Consider the following 7,877-nt stretch of genomic DNA (forward strand, 5'->3'; position numbering starts at 1 on the left):
AGAGAGAGAGAGAGAGAGAGAGAGAGAGAGAGAGAGAGAGGTTGGCCGAGCTGAAATGGACGTAATGCGATAACGGCGAGTTAGAGACCCCCCGAAGGATGCGGTTCTAGTAGGCTTCCAGGTTCGAGGTCACCGAGACTGGAATAGCCGAGAGGACCGTGTTACAGAGGAGGAGGAGGAGGAGAGCTTTGTCGTGGCTTGCACCGGGGGTCAAAGGTTCAACCAGGATCCCCACCTCTCTCTTGTTTCTTTCTCGTCTCTTTCTCCACGAGCTTCGAAGCCATCGATTCGAATCTCTCCGTCGTATTTTATCGGCGGTTATGAGACTTTCTAGATGAACGTGCCGTGATTAGAATTTCGTTGATACGATACGACGTTAATTATATAACAGAAAGTCAGTAAAATAGTTCTCATTTTTTAATAATAATTCTTTCTTGATTAATATCTCGTTCAAGAAAGCAAATCTTCTTAAAAAAAAAAAAAAAAAAAAAGAAGAAGAATATATGATATTTCTTGTATTCTATAAAATTGATATTGACAGAAATATAAATTCGATAAAAATTGTTTCGATTTCGAGATCCGATCGTTTCTACGAATTTAAAAATATCTCTCCTGACTTACAAATCGAAACGTCACTCATTAACTCATTAACTACCACACACGCGTATCTATCTACTATCCAATCACCTGAACATCGAGTCTAAGCAAATAACTTCACTCGACTTCGTCATGCGCACTCTCTCTACGCGTTCAAACGTATTTCGCGATAAATTCGCGCGCACGCATCCGCTTAGCAGGTAAGGATGCGAGTGTGTGTTTCACTCGGACGGGTTGATGCACTGTTACGAAGATTAATGTTCGCCTCTTTCTCTTTCTCTTTCTCTCTTTCTCTCTCTGCGGTCGCGAAAGAAAAAGGGGAGAAGAAGCGCGGAGATTTCTTCCGGCGGTTGGTTACCGAGTTACCTGAGAGCACCTTTTCTAGGAAACTTGGGTGGTAGTTACGTATCGGGGGGGACTACTTTATCGACACAGTATTTCTTCTTTAAGGGGATAGGGCACGTTCTAGATAACGTCACACGTGACACACATTTCATCACCGAACGATCGGGATATTCCTATGATATATGGTCACGTTCCATTCGGAGGAATTTTTCTTTTCGATTGAATTTGTTTTTGTTTTTTTTTTTTTACAATTAAGAGTAGAATTTAAATCGAGTTAAATCGATCGGTTACGTATATACTTTTGTTCTTAAGATTATTTAAAATAGGCAAGTTTGCTTTAATATATCAATATATTAATTTTGTGACGCGTATCTAATTATTTTCGTAATTTAACTTTAGTTATTTAGTATATATAAGATTATATATCGATAAATTTTATTGGTTACTTGCTCACGTAAAATAGATTCATTTCTTAAAAGCGATTATTAACTTGAATTTTATTGTCAATTACAATTAGTTCCTACGGCATTGATGTCCATTTATAAATATTCTTGAAAATATTAAATATATATTCGCAGCAGTAAGAAATAACTGGAACTATTTTAAGGCTCGACCCTCATCCGTGCCTGTTTTTTCCGTTTCGGAATACGAAAGAGAGAGAGAAGAATTAGAAGAACGTTCGAAAGCGGACGTGCAAAATTCTCGTTGCGCATTGTCCTAACCCGTTCCACCCGCAAGGAAAAGAATCGTTTCGCGTGCGCGCACGTATCCCCTTGTGATCTTTTACGTCACAACCGGTCCCTCCACGATACAGAAACCTGGCAGACGAGTTCTTCGAGAGATGTTGTGCACGGCTTTTCAAGGCTCTGCCTTCTATAAAGTCTCGCTTCCGGTATTCCATTCCGCGAAACACGTCTTCGCTTCCGGACCCCTCGTTCTCAGCCCTCTCCTCTCCCCTCCCTCTCCGGTTTTTTTTACGAAGGATATCGTTTTTTAATAAACATGATCTCTCAACGCAAGTTTCCGCTGTCACTGTCGTGGGTACATTTCCACGATGGAGGATCAACCATTGAACAAGCGTCGCTCGTTTTTTTTTTTTTTTTTGGGAGGGAGAAGAAGAACGAGATTTAATTAAAATAACTTTCGAGAGGGTTTTAAGAATTATAAAGTGAATTTTTCGTTGTATAAGTATATGAATTCGAATTCTTGATTGATATTAATCATGTAAAGTGGATTTATTAGTAGTTTATTATAGTAATTTTTATTTTCGTTAAATTATTTGAGTTTGTAAGTTGTAGCATAATAAATAGATAACTTTTATAAATGATACGATTGGCACTAGTAAATCGTAAAAAGATTTTTCCCAGTCCATAACAATCTTCTTCGATAGAATCTTCGTTACACGAATAATAAAATAATATTTCCTATTAATAAGGTAAAATTTATTAAAATAACAGCGATAATAAACGTATTCATTTTGTAATAATTTATAGCTTCAGAAAATCATTTTATGGCAAACTAAAACTACAAAAGTAACAAATAATAAAATTCCTTTAAAAATTTCTTCTCATAAATAAAATTCTCAACAAAACCTGCTCCAACAACTTCAAGCCTAAAAAAAAAACGAATCGATCCAGATATAGATCGCGCCTCAAAAAGACAATACGTTAAAACCTCTCCTCCGATTCATAGCATAATAATTCCACCGAATTGTTTCCTTGTAATTGATACTGACCGAACCCGACCCATTTAATTATCCATCGTTTATGAAGAGGATTATCTTCGCCCCTTATCCAACCCCTTATTCACAGCCTCACGAAATCATCGTTCGTGAATCATGCTCCTCCCGCCGACGAGAGCAGCACGAAATTTCCATTTGTCTTGGCCGGGCGGACTCGTGACTCGGCGGGCACAATGATCTCGTGAACAAATGCACTCGGAGGGGGAGGGGGGGGGGGCGGAGGCGTTCCTTCGCATCGTTGGGTCGTCGACTAGATCGCCACGGGCCAATCTACCCACCCACCCCCCTTATTAACTCGTTCAACTCGGCAAGGAATTAGTTTTAGAGATCTCGAATGGGTCCCTCCCCCCTTATCCCCTCTCTCGAAACTCGATCGGAATCGTCGATACTGAAACGGGTCGTCTCGGTATGGGGGCAAGTAATGGGAACGGAATTAAGGTATATAAAGTATTTGATCGTTCCTGCGATATTTATTGGAATGAGTTAATTTGCCCATTGAATAAATCGTTCCTTTTTTTTTTAATTTTTATAAAATAATTAATAATAAATAATTTTATAAAATATTATAAATAATCATATTTATAAAATAACGAATGGAGATATAATAAATATAATTGTGTAATTGGGGGATTGATTCTGTCTTGTTGGAAATAAATTTTCATAATTTTCTTTTTCCATGGAATGAGAAGGGGTTCGTTTATTCAGAATGAAAATAATTAATAATTAATAATTGGTTGCTCTGTTGCTCATTTAACATTAGATTGATTTGGCAATGATATGATGGCGAATTTATCATTTAATAACATGATAAGTATGAAATTTAATATTAACTTTTAAGCAACAAGTAATTTATTCGTTAGAGACAAAGTAGGATAGCGATTTTTCAATTTGACAATGCTTAACGTTACAGTCAATCTTTAATTTTTTATTTTACCGATATACTCGAATTCTAGGAAAAGGATTTTTTCGCGTAAAACACGATTCACACGAGCCTGATCCCATCACTAGCATTTCCTCTCAAGAGACCCAGAAAAACACCGCGGGTCCCTCGTATAGCCGAGCGAGGGCAATTAAATGTTACCTACCGTTCGTTAAATGAAACGAACGGTGCACGGTGATTATGTTGCATGCATAAGTGACGCGGATCTCCAGCGACGCGTTCTTTCCTCGGTTATTTTTGAAGCCCCGACGAGGATGATGAACGGTAATGAGCAATGTAATTGCGTCTATGGCCACGATTTTTCTATGTTTGGAATGCGCACGTTGCACTCTCCATCATCCTGCTTTGAACACGATTTTAATAATTTTTCCTATCCCCCAGTTCTCGCTATTGTAGGCCAATTACTCTTGCAAATGGTTCCAATTAAGTGAGTGGATAGGTTGCATATGTATATTTAAATTTAAATGCGGTATAAATATTCGTTTCTTGTTATTAAAGAATGGAATCAAGATATATAGAGTGTTAATATATTCGTGGAATACGAATACCTTTGGAAAGTTTTCATAGATAAGACGTGGAAATGTTGAGTCGTTCGATTCAATTGGTTATAATTTGATAAACGTATTTGGATAAAAAAAATTCCTTTTTTCTTTCCATATAGATGAATCTTTTACAAATTTTGTTATTAATTCGAAATTATTCTATGTCAAATTTCACTTACTAAATTGTTGACGAAAAAATTGAAATAAGCATCTATCATATGCATATTAATTTCGATTTTTTCGTATTATTATTTCGTTTTTATAATTTTACAATGATTTAATATAAAATTGCGAATCTGCATTTCATTCAATTTCCTTTTCTTTACAAACATATAAAAATTTATATGATTATTTTCCATTTAATTTTTTGATTCGAATCTCTCATAATATTCGAATTTTTATTTATTTGTAACAAAAGATATCAAAGAATTTATTATACAAACGTAGAAATGAGTCGAATTAATCAATTAATTGATTTTAAATACAATGGAGAGTATGATTAGAAAGATTGAAGAATCTCAGATAAAAAATTCATGTTTAAAAGTATTGTTTCTAAAATATTTATATACAAAAAGTTTGAATCTCATGTAAATGTGAATATAGTTGTTTACAGAGCATAAATTTAATTAAATACTTTGTACCTAATTATCTATTTGTGAGATATCCATTTAATTTACCTAATTTATCTTATCAATTAATTCCTCTGTAATTCCTCTGTCCACTTTTATCTCTTCTGAACGTAACTTCCATCCATCAATATCCATTAATTCCATTTATATCCGCAAAAATTTATACCACAACATATTTCAATGCTTTCAAGATTGTAATATTTTTTTTTTATAATGCTAAAATAATTTTTAATTGGTATCCTAAGGATTCAAACGAGCAGCTTAACGATCTCAAGGTGCAATTTTCCTCTTGAAAAATCTTTTAAAATGTTTATAACAGACGGATACCAGATAATAAATATATTTCAATTCAAAGTTAGAGATTTTATAGATTCCAAATCCTTTTGCAGATCATATTTATTCTTTCTTTTCAAATTAAATCCATTACTTTGCAAATTAAAGTTATCTTGTTAGCTTTTCAAAAATAAAATAAATTACAATGTCATTTTGTCATGATTTTATTGATTAGACAAAACACACTTTATTATTTCTAACATCATATTCTTCTTCAATGATGAAGAAGATTTTTTTAAAAATTAAATCCTATATAAAAAATATTTGTATTGGTCCTGGATATTATTAATCATTTCTGTTGCAATTATTATTATTTTCACAAGTTGTTATAATTATTATACGAATATGTACAATATGAAATTACCACGATTAGAAAAAATCATTATAAATCAAATCACGTTTTCTATTAAATAACTATTTTATGTTACATACATATAATGAAATTAAAAATTTCGAAACGCTTGATTTACATTGAATTTTATTTTTATGAGGATGAATTGTGCAAAAACTATAATTGGTTCGAACTACGAGTCTAACCATGTCCAAGGATAAAGACGATCGGGACATTCCAAGGATAGTTCCATCACGAAGACATGGGTACATGGATGAGTCGCGTTCCACGTCGTTTTAATTAAATCGGCCGATCCTGGTAAATTGTTAATCATTAGGCGAGATAAGGGCGCGGATCACCGGTATTTATTAGAATTGGGTATTTCTCGGCGGCGGTTAATTACAAAGTTACGATCGAGAACCCCTTGGCCGGGATTATGCCGAGTACTCGCGGCTATTCGTGTGCGCAATTACGCGATGGGATCTTTCGGTTCCGTGAAGAATCAATTACACGAGGTGCAGGCATCTTCGTCCTCGGCACCGAAAATGAACAGCTGTGGAAATCATTCCACGATCGTGAACCGGATGTATTTTTACCTCGTCTATTAACCGTTTAAGTGTGACGAATAGACAGAATCGCTTGTGAACATTGAAAAGAATCGTTCGTTTGTTTGTAAAAATGATATAACTCAAGAATCACGACTTTAAAGTTTGAATATTTTTATAAAAATTAAAAAAAATATCGTGTTCGAATTCTAAAATAACAATTTAACACTCGGAAATTCATTTATAAAATTCCACTAATAATAATATACATAAATATCGTTCTTTTTATATTAATCTTTTAAAATTATTTTATATATGTCATGATTAAAATCATTTCAAAGCAGGAATGAAAATTTTTGAGAGTTTTTTTTATACATGCAGTATAAAAACTCTTATATATTATTTTATTTGATGTATAGTATGAATAATTTGATATTTTGTCTTTAGTTTTATTAATAAATTATTTATTTCGAAAAATAAAATCTTAGAAATATCAATATATCGAGTATTAGAATCCTATTCTATTATATTTATTTCTACAGTAAAAAAATCTTTCATAAAAAAAAATCTGTACCTGATTCTGAAGAAAAATCGTGCAGAAGAAGACTGGAACACATTATTTAATCCAAGATGACTTGATACGGTATAAAATAAAAGTACACGTTGTTTCACGAGGTCTTTGACTCGAAATTGCTATCGAGCATTCTGTTTCCCATCCTATCTAATCATGGCCGCACGATCAAAAGTGTGTCGATCGACGGTAATCCATCGACCATTATCGACAAATCATACAGATAGTAACGGTACAGAGACGTGGTTCGAGAAAATTGCTCGAATACGAGACCATTTTCCAAGATTTTCGTGTCATCCATCATGGCTGGATATTCTCGTTCACACGAACTATTTCAGAATCACATTACAATCACGAAACAATTGTTACTTACAAACAGTTACGAATTAATATGAAAATGTATGATGATTTTCACAAAGATCACTTGAATCAATTCAATTGAAGTCAGTTTCAATACGTCACAGTACAGTCATTGCAATATGTAGACACTATTGTTCACCAAATTGTCTCTCTTGAAGAAACGTTAAGAACGATATGAACATAGTAACGATAGGTTGACTCGCCAATAGAATTGTGACTATATATATCGATAATTTGATAAATCGATAATATTGTTAACGAATAAAAATAACTAGAATTCCAATATTTTCTTAGTTTTCAGAGTTATTAGAGATATTATAGAGACATACATCTTTAGATTAACGATATTTCATCAAGTTTTCGATATATTTAAAATATTATTGAAATATCGATAATGCGAGAAATAAGCAGTCGACCGAAGTAAATTTTAATATATTATTTTAATAATTTTTCAATAATATGTATTTATTTTTATTATAACTTATTATAAGTAATATTTTTACATATTTTAATAATAATATTGAATAAAAAAAAATAATTATTTTTATTTTCGATATTTTAACGATATTATCGATATATTTAAAACTATCGATAAGATGCCAACATATCGACAGTCTCAATTCTACAATGGCCGGTAGAACGCGTAATAAAATCGTAACGACAATGTTTTCTCTTCGAAATTTATTTTATCGTTAAAATTGTGCTGTGGTTTTTGTCGTCGATTTTAAATAATCGCTAAAAAATAGTGCGTGAGTAATAATAATCGATAATATATCTAATAAAAGACGAATAACAATGTTTCGTCGAATTCATTTTGGCGCGAAAATTCTGCTGCGTAGTTTTTGTCATCGATTTCAAGTGATTGATAAAAAAATAGTGCGTGATTGATATTACTGAATCTAATCATACAAAAATTGTAAAATATAAATATGTGAGTATAATA

General features: G+C 32.8%; 1 protein-coding gene across 2 annotated transcripts in view; it reads right to left on the reverse strand.

The window, feature by feature from the left end:
• Window positions 1-6,983, reverse strand: part of LOC122716360 — an 18,628-nt gene extending 11,645 nt beyond the window's left edge. For both annotated transcript variants that reach the window (XM_043939367.1, XM_043939365.1), the window contains exon 1: window positions 6,578-6,983. The gene's annotated coding sequence lies outside the window, so the exon portion shown is untranslated. The remainder of the gene's footprint in view (window positions 1-6,577) is intronic.
• Window positions 6,984-7,877: the final 894 nt, after the last annotated feature.

Source organism: Apis laboriosa, unplaced genomic scaffold (genome assembly GCF_014066325.1).
Source record: "Apis laboriosa isolate Shangri-la unplaced genomic scaffold, ASM1406632v1 scaffold45_cov149, whole genome shotgun sequence".
Taxonomy (NCBI): Eukaryota; Metazoa; Arthropoda; class Insecta; order Hymenoptera; family Apidae; genus Apis; species Apis laboriosa.